General features: G+C 41.5%; 1 protein-coding gene across 5 annotated transcripts in view; it reads right to left on the reverse strand.

The window, feature by feature from the left end:
- Positions 1–18112, reverse strand: part of WDR7 (WD repeat domain 7) — a 221697-nt gene that overhangs the window by 110873 nt on the left and 92712 nt on the right. The gene's annotated exons all lie outside the window — the stretch shown is intronic.

Raw genomic sequence — 18112 nt, forward strand, 5'->3', positions numbered from 1 at the left:
AATGCTGGTGGTCAACAAAAGAGGTTTAAAGACTGTCTCAGGGCAAATCTTAAAAAATGTAGTATAAACACCGACAATTGGGAGACACTTGCCTGCAAGAGCTCCAACTGGAGAACAGCCTTTACCAAAGGTGTCATGGGATTTTGAAGACATTTGAACTCAGGACGCAAGGGAGAAATGTGCTAAGAGGAAGGCACGCTTGGCAAATCCACACCGTGATCAACTCCCGCCCAGAAACCAGTGTCCCCACTGTGGAAGGACATGTGGATCTAGAATTGGCCTCCACAGTCATTTACGGACTCAGTGTTAAAACCATGTTTATGGAAGACAATCTTACTTTGCTACAAGTGATCGCCAAAGAAGAAGAAGAAGAAGAAGAAGAAGAAGAAGAAGAAGAAGGTGGTATTCAACTATGTTTTTAATTAATGGACCTAACTTAGTCATGCTCCAACTTACTTGAAATATACTATGCGGATAAAACTGCTCATACTCATTTCAACTTAAGATGCTTGTTTTGTTTCTTCTGCTTAGTGACTTAAGCACCTGCTTCAGATAGATAATTTTCAGTTTGTGCAACCTGAGGGTGTTAGACAATGCACTTTAGACATCTGCCCAGCCTGGGTAATAAAAGCTGCCAGAGAGGGGCTGACTGAGCTACTGTTGTGGCTAATGCCTCTTTTCAGCAAGACATGATGCCGTCAAACCTCAAGAATAAAAGCTAAGGAAGCACTTGTTGGTCCCAAAGTGTTAGCTAATGATTGACCAAGCTCGAATATGCCTTTTAGGGGGGCAGAGTCTTGAAACAGCTGGTGGTATCTTAGCTCCAGGCATATATCCAGGTGGTGATACTGAGAAACATTTGTTTGACGCCATGGCTTCTAGGGGGGTGATACTGAGAAACATTTGTTTGACGCCATGGCTTCTAGGGGGGTTTCTGAATTTTATTTTGTCTCCCATGCTTTTTAACACCTGCATGAAACCTCTACAAGAGGTCGCCTGGTACAGTGTCATTGCTATGCTGATTCAGCGCACTCTCTCTCTCTCCAATGATCCTAAGGGGACTGTGAATATCTGGTACAGGGCTCATATTACACCCCTCCCTTTTGTTTCAAGTGCATTGGTTGCACATTTACTTTCAAGAGCAATGGAAAGTGCTGGTTTGGCTCAGAACGAGGTTATCTGAAGAGCCGCCTTTCTCCATATTACCCTGCTCCAGAATTTAGATCTTCTGCAGGTTCAGCTTAACTCAGTTGGTTAGAACATGATAATGACAAGGTTGTCGGTTCGATCCCTGTATGGGACAGCTGTATATTCCTGCACTGCAGGGGGTTAGACTAGATCAGGCACGTCCAACAGGTAGATCGTGACCTACCGGTAGATCACTGGACGTCTGTGGTAGATCACTGGCTCCCCCCAAAGAAGCTCAACAACTTTGGCTCCCCTAAAAAAAGCTCAACATTTTTGCCTTGCACCCCCCCAAAATGGGGCTTTCCTCTTCCTCAACATCTTTGACCTGAACCCCCCCACCAATAGGGGGTAGATCACTGCCATTTTTTAACTCTGTGAGTAGATCGCAGTCTCTTGGGAGTTGGCCACCCCTGGACTAGATGATCCTCAGGGTCCCTTCCCAGTTCTACAATTCTATGATATTGCTGTCGCTTCAGAAATATGTGAGCAGGGCTGTTTCTGTGGTGGCCTCCTGAATCTGGAATTAAGTACTCCTGGGAGATCTGGCTCCTTCACTGCTTACACTTAAGAGCACAGATGAAACTTTTCTTTCTAATCAAGCTTTGGAGGTCTCCTATATATCGTGGTGCCTGTGTTGTCTATCTGTTTATATTGTCTCTCATATTTGACGGTTTTTAAAATTATATGCTGCTCCGAGGTGGAACTGTGAGAAATACATTATTTAAAAGTAAATTGTATTTTTCTGTGTATAAGACTAGGTTTTTTCCCCTTGAAAAATTAACCTTAAAAACTGTGGTTGTCTTATACATGGATGGCAGTGAGGTTGGATGGGTGATTGGTGGATGCCATGAGCTGGAGATTGTCAGTAGTGTTCTGGCGGGTGATTGGTCATTGCGGCAAGTTCCGCAGGCTATTGGCTCCCGCGGCAATTGGGTGGGTGACTGGCATTTGCTGTCGGTGAGCGATCATACGATTGGTCGCAATTTCCCCCTCCCTTTTCTCAATTTGGAGCCTCAAAAAAAGGGGGGTCTTATACATGGGGGTGTGTTATACACTAAAAAGTACAGCAAATAAATATGAGGAAAGCATTGGACCACAAAGTTTGCTTACAATGATGGAGGGGTGGAAGACAGGAACAGGCAATACAATAAGATACAAGCCAGTGTCAGATTTGTAAAAGACGGTATCCAAGAGACTCAATACTCTGAGATGCTTCTGCTGCTGGGGAAACTCCAGAGAGTTAACCTGGTGTGATAAAAGACTTGACAAAGCAATTCTGACTGTGCAGCAATGCTAAGTTGTGGGCTAATACGAGAACAGGGGCCCAATGGCTGTCTTTCAACATGTGCAATTTACACATGGCTTTATCAATAGCCCTAGTGCTGAATACAGAACACACTCTATTTGGCTTTCAGTCAATTAAGCTTTAAGCTGTCAGCAAACAAGACTTTTAAGTTAATTTTGAATCACCGTGAATCAAGTTGAAGGTTGGAAAAGGGCGCACTCACACGCCGGCATGAAAAAAGGCAGTTTAATTGCCTCTGAATAGCTATTATATGCTGCAATTGGCCTATTGAATCTTAGATGATCTATTTATTTATCAAAGCGCACAGCCAAAAATGGGTACAAGAATGAGCAGCATACATTAAACTTTTAAAATGTGGCCTAAGAAGGTGGCAATATAGTGCTCTACATGCAAATTTTGCAGCTGCCAGATTATGGGTATTTGTAAATTAATTACGTTTTACTACATTAACATCTGAAGGCCTGCCATGCTCTGAATAAGGAAAGAGATGCAAATATGGAACAGAGAACTTATACTCAAGACTTAGATTCTTTTCTACATCATCTAAGTATAATGCATAGTCTAAAATTTGGTGTTACAAATGTTGTCTTTTTACGCTTAAAAGAAAAATCCTTTGTTAAGATTAAGTAGTTTTAGTGCTCCCTCTAGATAAAATATTGGGAAGTTGATCAAGCAAATCTTACTCCATTTCTGGTGTGAATTTTTTTGTTGTTTTATAGCATTACATAGACCAGTTGCTTTTTTAAAAAAGCAAACCACTTTCACTGATATTCCTATACAAATCCTGGGTTGAATTTCTTCTGTAATTTTAAAACAGGAAATTTCTGTAATTTTAAAACAGGAAAAATGCACAAAAAGACCAGAAGCTCAAGCACACAATTACTTTTAGTTTTTTGAAAACTAAAGTAGGAGGTAATTCTTTTACATAAATATCGCAAAGGTATCTCAGTGGCTGGTATACAGCAAATCAGGATATTTCAGACCAAGTAAACTGATATGTTTCTCCCAAGGGAAATGCTGCAAATTTTAATTGGTTCCGAGACATGTCAATCAATGCAGCAGTGTTGACTTCAAAAGCAGTGAACTCTAATGCACCAAGAAGGATGCAAGACACATTTATTGGCTTCAAGTCTAAAATGGTTACTACCAACGTTTATTTAATTTTTGATAATTTAAAATGTAAACTTTTGCAAAAGTGAGTTTGTTTTGTTTTGTTTTAACATATTTTATTCTAATAAGTGCCTTAGGAAGGGATGTCGACAAACAGGTTTTATTTTTATTTTTTTTCACTACTTCCCGTAAGACTCTTTAGTGTTTAAATTGCTTTGTAGATATCAGATTTATCTTAAATGAATGTTGATGGAAAAACACATATGCAAGGGAATCCAGGGAGCTCCACTCTGCTCAGTAAATACGTTCAAACAAACAAACAAAACAAAACAAAACAACTGGGTTTGCCCCATTGAAAGTCATCACACCTTTTTACATTGTGTGTGTGTGGGGGGGGGTTATACTTAGAAAAACTAGTCAACGTCCTTATTGTCAAGAACGAACAGATGCCAAATAATTACTTAAGATTGTGTTATTTATTATATATCTTATTCATGTCTCACCTTTTAGAGCAAAGCCTCCCACTGCTAAAATAAGTACCATCATAGGTATTTTGTGAATTTTTGATTAAAGGGGGGAAGTGGACATTTATACTGCTTGTACTACTCAGCTTACACAATTTCTGTTGCACAACTTACATATTGCATTTGATTTTTATGTGCAATCTTTATTTAGGAAAGAAAATGATTTCCCCCCCCCCCAAAAAAAGCATGATGTGGATGAAGACTCTTTGTTATTGAAATGAAAGCTTTTTCCCACTCTCAGATTTTTTTCCTTTCTTTCTTTAAAAGATATTCACAACTGCTGAGGAAGGAACAAGCCAAACAGCCACACATTCATTTAGATTGTGGTCAAAAGGCCAGAACATTATTAAATCAAACTTTAACAAGATAACCCCTAATGGCCATTAGGTTATGCTGGTGGCTTAAAACGGTGCAGAGACACTTAGCCACTTTGCTTTCAATACCCTCTCCTCCCACTCCTTGGGCATACAGTGTCCTGATTAATCAAACACAGAGCAACAAATCTATAACAAGTCTATAGCCACTAACAAGTAGCAGACTGAGCAGGGGAAAGTCCTCTGTTAAGAGGCAGGCGGCATCACCACCTTCCCTAAGTATTTTATCACAAGATGGCATTTGGTGGTGTTAGCCGAGACATATTAATTTTTTCGTCCAGAGGAACGAGGAGGTCTGGGAACTGCAAACCTTGAAGAATGAATATCATGCAGCAGGTGAAGATTTGGGCTATTATATTATATTGAGCTAGTATTTATCTGGCATTTCACACACACACACACACACAATCTACTGAATGGTGCAACACTACACTATTCCGGCATCACACCCTCACCAAATTTCTGAATCTCATGGCTATGAGAAAAAGAGGCAATCGTTTCCTTGGTACACGACACTGGGTTCTATTTCCCAGCCCATGTCTATGTCTGGCAAAGTTTGGAAGCTGATTTGAAGATGGGTATGCGACCTACCGGGACGCGGGTGGCGCTGTGGGTTAAACCACAGAGCCTAGGACTTATAGAATCATAGAGTTGGAAGAGAGCACAAGGGCCATCGAGTCCAACCCCCTGCCAAGCAGGGAACACCATCAGAGCACTCCTGACATATGGTTGTCAAGCCTCTGCTTAAAGACCTCCAAAGAAGGAGACTCCACCACACTCCTTGGCAGCTGATTGGAAGGTTGGCGGTTCGAATCCCCACGACGGGGTGAGCTCCCGTTGCTCGGTCCCTGCTCCTGCCAACCTAGCAGTTCGAAAGCACGACAAAGTGCAAGTAGATAAATAGGTACCACTCCAGCGGGAGTGGTACCTCTGGTTCGCCAGAAGCGGCTTAGTCATGCTGGCCACATGACCCGGAAGCTGGACGCCGGCTCCCTCGGCCAATAAAGCGAGATGAGCGCAGCAACTCCAGAGTCGGCCACGACTGGACCTAATGGTCAGGGGTCCCTTTACCTTTACTATGCTACCTACCAGCCCATCATGACATGGGTGTAAATCTTTAGAAAGAAAATAAGGAAGTAAAAGCGACTGGATGCAAAAAGGACCAGGAGCTCTTCCAAACTGCAGCAGCTGTCAATTGTGCAACAGAGCTCTGGTTTTTTTTTTTCCTTCCAGCAGACAAAAATTAAAAGTTTTGTTCTTGATTTCTCAGGTCTTTTATACAGACTGGGTGCCAAGATACCTTGGGGACCTCTCTCTCAAATTCCATGACCTTCCACACCAGATGCACTCCTCCAGCACAATGGAATTATCAGTCACAGTGGTGGGGCCTGTTAAGGGCGGCAGCAGTTTCAACAGCAGCTGGCTCACAGCTTTCCCCCCACAATAGATTAAAAAAAAGACAGCAGGGAAAAAAGAAAACATTGACCGTAGTTCTTTCTGCTTTCTGGTCTGTAGCACTAGGTTTTGGCAGGGCAACTTTTCCAATCAAATAACGAAATCAACAACTCTGGGCAAGTGGAAAAGGGTTAACTACACCTTGGGCTCAAATGCCAACCGGCTATGTTAGATTAAACGTAAGCCAAAATATGCAAGTTACGCAAAACTTCAGAATTAAGAGTGGCACGGACTTCTAATAGACATCTATGGAGCTACAGTGTGTATTGGGGAAAAGGGAGTGGGGTATGTTAAAGCATATGAAGCTGTAAGAGTTGAAATTAAGAGGCCTCACTTCAAAATAAAGTGTGTCATAAAGACTAAATGCAACAAAAGCAATGGAAAGAAAAGTGAACTGCATTGGCCTTGTTGTGACATTCATAGCGTCATATTTTGATGTAAATCAGTAGTAACTAAATAATAATAATAATAATAATAATAATAATAATAATAATAATAATTTTATTATTTGTAGCCCACCCATCTGACTGGTCTGCCCAGTGGCTTCCAACAAATATAAAAGTGTAATGAAACACCAAATGTCAAAAACCTCCCAATAAAGGGCTGCCTTCAGATGTATTCTAAAAGTTGTATAGTTATTTATCTCCTTGACATCTGATAGGAGAGTGTTCCTTAGGGTGGGTGCCACTAACAAGAAGGCCCTCTGCCTTGTTTCCTATAACTTCATTTTTTGCAGTGAGGGAACTGCCAAAAGGTCTTCAGAGCTAGACCTGAGTGTCCGGGATGAACGATGGGGGTGGAGATGCTCCTTCAGGTATATTGGGCTGAGGCTGTTTAGGGCTTTAAAGGTCAGCACCAACACTTTGAATTGTGCTCAGAAATATACTGGAAGCCGGTGTAGATCTTTTGTACCAGTGATATGTGGTCCCGTTGGCTGCCCCAGTCACCAGTCTAGCCATCGCATTCTGGATTAGTTGTAGCCTCATGAAGAGCGCATTGCAGTAGTACAAGCGGGAAATAACCAGGGAAATTACCATTCTGGCAAGACAGTGCACAACCAGAAAGGCCGGAGCATAATTACATTATCTTTGGAAATAATTTTCTTCTAAAAAGCATTAGCATTTTAAATTTTGTCAAATAAACAATAAATAATGGTATTTACACAAAGGGTAGGATCAAAGAGTAATGGTTAGGCATCTCCAAAGATCTGGGTGGGATTTTTGACTCCTCTCCTTCTCTTGAGCAGCAGAACCCCATTACAAACTGCCTTGGAAACGTTCAGTTTCAGTAATAATTTGCCATGGGGCTGTTGGTTGATAAATGCAAGTCCAAACCCCCCTTGCATGTAGAAATATTTGTGTGCCTCTTTGGAACTTGACCAGCAGTGGGCTTTGTGTGTGGAAATCTATATGAGAGGACATCAGCCTGAGAACTGATACGTGCAGGTCACAGCACAACATGGTGTTCCTGAGCTGCTCAGTTCAGCTGGTACTGTGTACATGCCAAGTTACCTGCCCTTCAAGTCCAAATATGGTACGGACTTGAGCCACCTATGCCCTAATTGGCCTTCTGTGCCTTTCAGCTGCCCCATCGGTGTGTTCTTCTTCTTCTTGCAGGGGTTCAGCAAATTATTATTATTATTTGTTTGAATTATCCCTTCCATCCAGCTTCAGCCTTGATCTAATAACCTCTTGGGTCTATCCAGATGGGTCTTTTAGAGTGCATGCAGGATTATTTGTGTTCTTGATGCTCCCACATTCAAGATTATTTGCGCCCCCTCAAAATGTTCAGCGATATGCCAAATTAAGAATGTAGCCACTCCTAAATACTTCCCGTTGTTGCTCATACCAGCATTCATGTAGGGTTGTGTTTTGTTTTGTTTTTTTGCAGAAACAAAGGAATAAGCTAAATCATGAAGTGGTTTGCCAAAATCAGCAATTTTCAAGTAGCCTGTGGGGAGGAAGGTTTGGAAACCAGAGCTCGAGCAACATCATATGAATATTTGCAGTGTTTAATGTGAAACTCTGGATGCGAAAACAGAACGGACGAAAACAGACAATAACCAGAAGTAGCCATCGCTATGGTCCACAGAAGAAGAGTTTGGATTTGATATCCCGCCTTTCACTCCCTTTAAGGAGTCTCAAAGCGGCTAACATTCTCCTTTCCCTTCCTCCCCCACAACAAACACTCTGTGGGGTGAGTGAGGCTGAGAGACTTCAGAGAAGTGTGACTGGCCCAAGGTCACCTAGCAGCTGCATGTGGAGGAGCGGGGAAGCGAACCTGGTTCACCAGATTACAAGACTACCGCTCTTAACCACTACACCACACTGGCTCTCTCAGAAGCACGACCCCCAGGATTATATCTGCAATGGAAACAAGTTGGGGGAAACACCTCAGCCCAAACTTTCACTCATCCCAAACATGGATTTCAAAAATAATTCTGAAAACACAGTTTGTCACTGAGACAGGCAAATCATTTTTAAAGCAGCATTAGAAAACCATTTTCCACAACAGACTGTCAACACTAAAAACAAGCTTTGTCAGAGTCACATAAACAAACCAAACTAAATTCAATCTACAATAAAACTTCCTTTTCTCGTGGAGGGGGAATTGGGGAGATTACAGGCATTATTCCTTTCCCCCAGAATGAAACCAACTTGCTGTACCCTGATAGTTCAACTTTATAGAGAGTTGCAAATAAAGACCCCTTGAATGTGACTTGTAAACTGTACCAAAATGTGGCAGTCATATTACTGACTGGGGTTTCATTTATAACTTGCATAACCCTTATTTAAAAATTGCTGCATTCATTGCCAGCTAGTTTGTGGGTCAAGTTCAAGGTGCTCACATTTGTGTTTATAGCCCAATGTGGCTTGGGTCTGGAATATCTGAAACGCTGTAAATCAAGTTGTAAATGTTTATTTAAATACTGCCAACATGTCCATGCTTTTTTTTGTTTGTTTGTTTCTGCAAGTATGTTGTCAAGGGTTCCCACTCTTTTCCAAAGTCACTATTGTCTTTTTCACGCAATTTGTCCGTTAATTTGGTCAATTCTGCGTAGTTCGTCAGTTTTTCTTGCCACTGTTCTTTAGATGGTATTTCTCCAGTTTTCCAAACTTGTGCTATTAAGATTCTTGCCGCCACGTTACCGAGATGTTAACCCCTACATCGGGGCGGGCTTTGGTATTTTTTTCATAATATGGTACCCTCAAATGGATTGTCTCAATTATGCACCGCCTTGGCTCAGTGCTCTGTGTGGGAAAACTGCTTGTATTGCCCTAAATCCAGGAAGAATTTGATTCTCTGAAACAGTATTCGTGTTTATTAAAATGGTTTTACATTTTCTATAATACCCTAAATTAATACCCCTATCCCTCTAACGCTTTTCACTCACAGAGAAGTGTGAGCCTCGTAAGGAGCTGAAGAACTGCTTTTCTATGACTTCTCAAAGGGACAGATGTCCAAAACTCTTTTAAGATGTTCATCCTGCTTATCATATAACTGAATTCTTGTTTCAAGTTCATACTGTTATTATTTTCAAATGGCCTATTTTGATGGCCTATTAGTCCAATTATTAAAAAGTAAGTAACAGAAGTTTGCATAATAACCAGGAACTCCTGCTTTCCATAAAAAAAATAAAATAGTTGTATTTATGTGAACACTCCCAATCATTTGGCTGCAGAAACGTTCCCTTTGGTAGCATGTTGCAAACTTTGCTGATTAAACTGAATAGAAATAAGCTTTTCATAATTAACTTTACGTTCTATACAGAACTAACCATTATAGAAGTAAATTTCAGTACCTTAGCTTTGCATTCTAACCTATATTGAAATGGAAAGGAGATAACACAACGTGTTGAAAACAGTGTTGGTTTTCTTATTTAGCATCTGAAAAGAGGCAACATTTGCTACGGGTAAGAAAAAAACTAACTACATCAAGTATTTGACATAATAGCCAGGGCAGGATATGGTGGATGGTTTTTCAAGGAGTGATTAAATACAAATTAAAAGCCTCTTTGATCTGTCTAGGACAGGCTTCTGCAAGAGCACATACCAAAATCTATGTTGACAGGATCTGTGGAAGGTTCTCAGGTTTGGTCTAACCTACTTAAATGAAACCCAGCAGGAACTTTGTCCAGAGGCTGACTCCTTTGGCACCATTATTGTCCTGAACAGTGGGGCTGTTGGGCTTGTTTGCTGGGGATGACAGATGGTTTCATTTGTTGCAAACTTCTATTCCTCACCAATTTTTAGGTAGTGGTCTTATGAGAGGGAAGTAATGCATGGTTGCACCTGCCATTTTTCACTTAAACAAAACCCAACTTCAACAGAGGGAGGGAGGGCAGGGCAAACTGTCAGGTCTGGGCGCAAATCACTAACTAAACAATTTTTATGCAATGTCGAAAAATGCTAGGTGCTATACAAAAAGGGGAAAATAGACATGCCCTTTCCCTTGGACTTGGAATCAAAATCTTCTTCACTGCAAGGTCCAATAAAATGGGCATTTACATAAGAAGATGAGGTTTTGCACAAATCAGTTACTTATTACATTGTGAATGATGTGTTAGGGTACCCATTGATATCCAAACATTAAAAAGGTAACTGGCAGTATTTTTTTTTAAAAAAAACAACAACCCTCAACAGAATATTGCATTTTACTTCCCTGTCATCTTTTATTGTTTTTCCAGCTGAATTATTCAGATTCTTGCAAGTCAAGACATTTCTGTGAAATATGTTAAAGAGATGGTTTTTATTCACTGGGTGCAAATTATTTGAAATATTCTGATGCAAATTCAGTTAGACTACAGAAGGTGCGTAAAGAACAAATGAACTCCGGCATGCCAGCTATCATTTACAGGCAGATCCCGTGATTCTGTTAAGCAGGCAGCTTCCAAGACAGCCATGTCAGAAAAAGGTAGTCATGATCCTAGCTGCGACTCCCATCAGCAAGCAGAATGCAAAATGATATCATGAGGAACAAGAACTGATGTAGCGATGCTGACAGCTACCCCCACAGCAACCCTGTCAGCACTGTCACTGCACATAGCATCAAAGAATTGCAGAGTTGGAAGGGACCCCAGGCCCAGGGGTCATTTAGTCCAACCCCCTACAATGCACGAATCTCAGCCAAGACGTTTCCCTAAAAATACCCTCACATTACTTGGAAGGCAACCAAGCAACACAGAACTGGGAAGCCAGGATGACATCACAGGAAATAAGAGCACATGCTCTCCTACACACAGTGCACAAGCGTTATCTGCCAGGAGAAGCTAACAGGGCCTCTGCCTTAAAAAACCCATTCAGTGGTTAGAAGGTTCCCATGTAAACTCTTTATGGTCACAGGCTCTCAAGGAGACAGCAAGTTCCACTGCAGAAAGGACCCACGAACCCACAGAGATAATGCTTGTGAAAACTGCACGCAACATGTTTGTATCAGCGTTTGTGGATGCAGACGAGCATTTTGCAAGAAAATGCAAGCCACGCCCCCCGATTTGGTAGTGGGAAAACACAATGGAATGGGAAACAGGAAGTGAGGATTTGAACCTCTTTGAACCTCACCCCGGGAAGATGCAACTGGGGTTCAACAAGGCAAAGTCTATCTTTTGGGAGTCCTACCAATAAAAACACTTTTACATGGAAAAATGGATGGGCAGCTGGAACCTGCAAGTCGCCCATCTCAGAAAGCAACAACCAAACCACCCATCCAGATGAGAAGCAGACAAAGGGCTTGTGATGGAGTCTTTGTAGACTTTCGGGTACCTAACACTTTTATTCTGCAACACTCAGCCCTCACAGGGGTTCCGAAGCAGAAATAAGATATATTAAGCTTAATGCAAATATTTACCCAGTGAACAGCACAGAAAGAAAAAGCTTTTGTTAGTTGGCTAAAGTTTGGCAGGTAGAAGGCCAAACCTATCTTCTAGGACAGCCTTTCTCAACCTGTGGGTTCCCAGATGTTGTTGAACTACAACTCCCATCACCCCTAGCTAGCAAGGCCAGAGCTCAGGGTTGATGGGAGTTGTAGTCCAACAACATCTGGGGACCCACAGGTTGAGAACCGCTGTTCTAGGAGAAGAGACTTCCCAAGGCAGTTCCCAGTCCTACCAGGGAGTGGTGGAGAATACCATGGTAAGTGGTACTGAAATACAACACCAAGAGGTCGAAGAGATTCAACAGCACCACACATTGCATGTCTCACCTCTGCAAAGGTCAGCCAGAAGGATAGTCAATTCAGCTTCTGTCCCATAACCAGACTGAAAAACTTCTGGATCGTGGTGGGGAATCTCTCACCCATAGGCTAAGCGATTTGGTCCACAAAGCCCTTTTCCCCAAGCCATGCCAACTCACCACACAATTCAATTCATAGAAGAATGGGGCAGGGGGAAAGGAGGACAGCACGGAAAATGTTGGAATGCAACCATTTTGCTACAGCCACTTTGTTTGGCTGAATTCCAATGAGAACGGTGAGTGAACAAAGGTGACAACTGCAGGCTAAACTGTAAGCAACCCTAGAGTATATATGGTTGGCCACAGAAGTAACCACCTTATCCACATCCTCAGGCTAAAGCAATTGAAATCATTGGAGTGGATAAGAGCAGGCAAAAACTCCATATATATTGCCACCACTACTAAAGGGGAGTCCAAGAACAAATGCGAGCGATTTTATCTACAAAGCACTTCACAAACATGTCACAGTGGGCTGCCAAGCAGTCCATTGTAGCCGTGTCTGGACTAAATCACCACCTAGGAAAACTCTCTGGGACAGCATTGAGTGGATGCAATAGTGGTAGTGAAGTAAGAATGATTTCTTGCCATCGCCATCAGTGACTAGGTTTTAAAATGAGCTCTAATTCATGTTTGGTTGGATTGATCAGGAGTTTCTCTGTACTTGTGATCTCTCAGTTGTTGTTTCTTCTGCCCAATTTCCTGAAGCATCATGTTACACTGGCAGCTCCCTACTTATGCAGAAGTTACGTTCTGGCGCCCTGCGTGCATAAGTGGAAAAGCCCCCTCTTAACGTCCCCTCTGCCGCTCTTTCTCCAATCCAGATCAAAAGTACTGTACCCAAAATATCCACAACTGGAACTGAAGCTCTGGGGCTGGTTGGAGGGTGCTTGGGAAAGCGGCGGCGGTGACTGCTCTACCCCGTGCATCAGCTGTTAGGCGGGGAGGCTGAGCAGCTGAGAATGTCCAAACCTACATCTTCAGCCAGTTCGAGCTGGTTGTATTGCTGGAAGAAAAGGTGCAGCAAATAGAAGGTCATCTATCCACACTTCGAGGTATCAGCCAAGATGAGGAATTTCTTGCTAGAGCAAAATGGGCTGTCCCGGATGCAGGGAAGCGGGTGCCCCTAGGAAGGAGGAGGATCACCCACTGCAGGAGATGAATCCATGGTGGATCATGACACCCAAAAGCAGGACTGTTGGGAGCCATGCTGTGTGTGCTTTCTTCCAAGTGCAAGGATTCATGATGTGCCAATTTTTATAAAGCCCACTGACCACAACCCCTTCCTTCTGATTCCCATGGATATAAATGATACTGCCAGACCCGGCTTATCCAGAGGACTATGAGATTATGGGTAGGGAAGCTGAAGGGCCTCGGGGGTATAGGTGGTTTTTCCATCATTGCTTTCTGTTGAAGTTCATGGCCTAGGAAGAGAGAACCATGGTCTTCTTGAACCATGGTCTTTGCTTCTGGTGAAGAAGGATTTCTGGCTGCACCCAAGGGGACTAAAGGAGCTTGGGGGTGTAAATTTATTTTATGCACCGTTTATCTAGTATATTTGCTTCAACAAGCACACCCGAGAAATATATACTGTGTATTTACCATTCTAAATTATTTGTACTGTGGCTCAGACATCATAGCCTTGAACAGAAACATGAAGAAATGAAGAAAATATAACTTGTTAAACGCCTTCTTCAACAACAAGACTCTTGCTCCTGGTCCTAATTGCTTTGAGTCTGTTCTTATTCAGGTTCTGAATTAATCCAATTAAGGGACATAGCAAGTCCACATTAAAACATCAAATCAACATTTTAAAGAGTTAAACACCTCCCCTGAAATCAATGCAGCATTGTAACCTAGCCGACTAAAACAATCCCCATCAGCTCCATCAAAAAGCACAAGTCTCAGATTTTGCTTTTGGTATTAATGCCAACTCAAGAAACAAGATGTACAAAGTGCAAGCAATGTTCCTATCGACACTGCCAAGAAGTCCTGTGCTTTGAAAATTTTATATAGAAGAGATATAGCAATGTGTGCTCAGCACATTTGGAAACCAGCCTAAAATGGTCTTGGCATGCCAAACAGCTTTAAAAACTGTTTTTATATCTTCAGCGAGGATTTTTGATACCAGAGCTTCCAATATCAACTCTACCACCTTTGCACTAAGGTTGTAAAATAATCTCTATAGGTCCGCATTTATAAATAAACTTATCCAATGGACTACACAAACTATACAATCTTGGGATTGTATGCTTCTCTGAATTTTGTGACAGTTGTTTGTGCAAAACAATAATAATAATATACGGAATGCATACACATAGGTTATATGTGTTTAAGTACAAATAGTATGATAAAATGCATATTAAAATGCATATTTTATGATAAGGCATGTATTACGTACAAGCTAAGTATGTCTTTTCATATGGTTTTTAAAATTACAAATTCAGATTAATGCTGAATCAGGATGGAATAAACGTATGAATGAAGCATGTCAAAACTGACACAGACAAGAAATAGACAGATTCATCCACCCCAACTTTGCATCAAAGTGACCCAAGTTCTATAGCAAGAATAAAGTACAAGAGAGTTTATATCCAATATTTTGTGTGTGTGTCAGAGATATAAATTGATTTAAAAGAGAATATGAGGGATTATACTTAAGGGGATTGGGAATAAATGGGTTCCAAGGGCCAGGAAACAGTCATTTCATTTTTTTATACATATTATTAAATCATCTTTATGACTGAAAGGCAATCAAGACAAAGTACAGCTTAAACAAAGCCATAAAGCTACAACTGCAACAACGATGACAAATAGTGGCCACGAGGAAAAGTCTAGCAGATTTCTGGGGGCCCAGTACCACTAGATCTGATCAGCAGCTTGCACTTCTCAGATAGTGCTAATATAAAATGGCACATGGGCTCACTCATTTGAATGAGCATGCCATATTGGTTATTTCAACATAGCCAATGGTGGAGTTTGAGCTGCCATAGAATTGTTCCATACAAAGAAAAGGAACTATACATTTGCATGAAAGCAATGTAGCAATGGGATGTGGGTGGTGCTGTGTGTTAAACCACAGAGCCTTGGGCTTGCTGATCAGAAGGTCAGCAGTTCGAATCCCCGCAACAGGGTGAGCTCCCATTGCTCGGTCCCTGCTCCTGCCAACCTAGCAGTTAGAAAGCACGTCAAAGTGCAAGTAGATAAATAGGTACCGCCCCGGCGGGAAGGTAAACGGTGTTTCCATGCGCTGCTCTGGTTTCGCCAGAAGCAGCTTAGTCATGCTGCCAACATGACCCGGAAGCTGTACGCCGACTCCCTCGGCCAATAAAGCGAGATGAGCGCAGCAACCCCAGAGTCGGCCACACTGGACCTAATGGTCAGGGGTCCATTTACCTTTTAATGTAGCATTATGCAGTCCGCCATTTTCTTGGGATGGGTAGCAATTTCCTCCAAGCAACCAGAAAGCCAGACCTACTGGCAATATTTCATAGTTATATAAGCAAGACTGCCCTGGCACATACTGCACATCAAATTGTGGCAAAGAAAGCACCACGGACTCTTGTGCCATTCTGATTACCACATACTGAATCAGAATGCACACAGACACAAACAAAATAGGCAAGCTAGTTTACGTGGCGAGTTGGGTGTTCAGCGAGTTGGGTAATTTTGGGGAGGAGGGGAGATAAGGAAGAGATGGCTAGCGCCACAAAATCACCAAGGGCAGTGTTCTCTAGAATGCTAAAATATTTTTTAAAAAATATTGTATAACTGTATACTACATTCTGCACTTGTTTATTCCTGCCACCATTTCCCTCCCCTTGTTCGATTTCCTTATGTCTTAATTTAAACTCCTTGAAGTACCAACTTGTTGGACATATTCTTTATTGGATGCTTTGTATGCTGAAGAAAATAGATCAACAATGCTTATAACAAAAAATTAAGAAGAGGGCAGGGCAGAACTTTCCTGTAGAATCCCTCATTCCTAGATCAAACTTTGCTCACATACAAGGAACAGGGCCCTTTTTTGCATAAATATAGAGGCAAGAAATAATATTGCCATTGTTTTGTTTTTTGCCATTTAGTTGTCAACTACGGCTACCAACACCTTCTTAAAGACAGCTGTCTGGTTCATATAACAGCACTCTACAGTTGACCAAGAGAGAGTTTCAGGAAACACCTCTATGTTTACCAGCAAAGAATTATTCCTAGATGCCTGTATATGCATTCAGGAAAAACTAGTGCACTTCACCTACTTTTTTATTTTTTTAAAAAAAGACAGAGCTGGCCGGCAGCCTGATTTTTAAAAATCCCTTTCCCCCCATTTTTATCAGAGTTTGCACATGGGTAGTCATAATTCACAGGTGTGATGTAAAACCCCTGAAATATGAGACATTGCTGTCATTACTCTTGTGAATTACAACTTTTTTCATATGGACTTGTGATCAATTATAAGGGCAATCCATGTAATATATAGAATATATATAATAGTGTGCCACAGTCTAATGTAATTTATTTCCATCTGCGAGGTAGTATCATCCAGCACACCAGAGGCCAAACCTGAAAGTTCATTCTGAAGGTTATTTCTCCACAAAGGTCTGCTTTGTACCACAGTTATGCCTTCCCTTCCTGTACACATGTCAGAGGCAGCTGCTTTAGTTTTAATAACCAACTTTAGGGTTGCCATATTTCAAAAAGTAAAAACCAGGACACCCCGAAAGCTTTTTTGTTTTTTTACAACCCCCCCCAAAACCACAATTTTTCAATTGACTTGCCTAAGATCCAGGACAAAGCACCAGCTTTCAGAAATTTCCCCCCGGATGTCAATTATAATAATAATAATAATAAATTTTATTTATATCCCGCCCTCCCCAGCCGAAGCCGGGCTCAGGGCGGCTAACAACAGTAAAACATTCCACCTTTGAAATCCCAGTAAGGTCCAGGAAAATCCAGACATATTGCCAGCCCTAACCAACTTCATTACAGTACTTGACTTAAGAAAATGAGACCCCCAAGTGGTTAAGAGAAAAGCTGCAGGCAAGGACACCACAATTGAATCGATTTATTTCGGTCACTGACCAGAGTGCAAGGACCATCTGAAAAGACATTCCGTGGCAACATTTTAAAGAACACCACCACAACATCTGCAGCCCCATTGTAAGCTAAATCTGGGTAAATTATTTTCAGAATTATTTTAGGAAACCAGGAGGGCTTCACACTTTGTATTTTCCTTGGAAAAAATAAAAATAAAGCTGAATTTATCATATCTTTAACAGATGTTTATGGTCCATGTTGTGGGTTAGCACAAACTGTGGTAGGCATACTAATAGGTGTGTGAAATAAACTTTGTTTACACGTCCAGCTTTGAGTTATTTAATACAATTTTTTTTAAGCTTTCTAAGTAGCTTTGTTGTCTTTGAAAAGAGGAATTCTCTGTCTTCTTGCACTTCTTTTAGTTGAACAAAACTAAATGCGCACACACAGTTCCAAAGTCATGGATCACTTACAAGTTTTCTGAATAAACCATGATTTTTAAAAAGTGAGATTTAGCCAGCCATGCTCCTTTAAGGAATGGTGAAATGTGTATAAATTATTAAAGACAATATCACTCGGCTTTCCATCTTTGCAACTCCCTTTATTCAGCAATGCAAGCTGTCAGATGCAACGGTAATGCTGATGAAAGAAAAAGCCGGTGGTTTCTGACAGCAGCAGTGAACTCTGACCCTTGAGGACCATAAAGCAGCCAACTTGGGCCCATTTTACATGAATGGAGCAGAGTGATTTACGTAGACTAGTTTAAGTTTCAAGAGACAGATAACATCTTATGAAAAGCCACAGAAATTATGGGAAGAGCCTTCTAAGCAGAATTTTAAAAACGGCAACGCTTTACAGTACGGGAGATTTTCAAGGATGTGTAACTGGATGTTAATG

The sequence above is a fragment of the Podarcis tiliguerta genome (genome assembly GCF_965153285.1).
Source record: "Podarcis tiliguerta genome assembly, chromosome: 11".
Taxonomy (NCBI): Eukaryota; Metazoa; Chordata; class Lepidosauria; order Squamata; family Lacertidae; genus Podarcis; species Podarcis tiliguerta.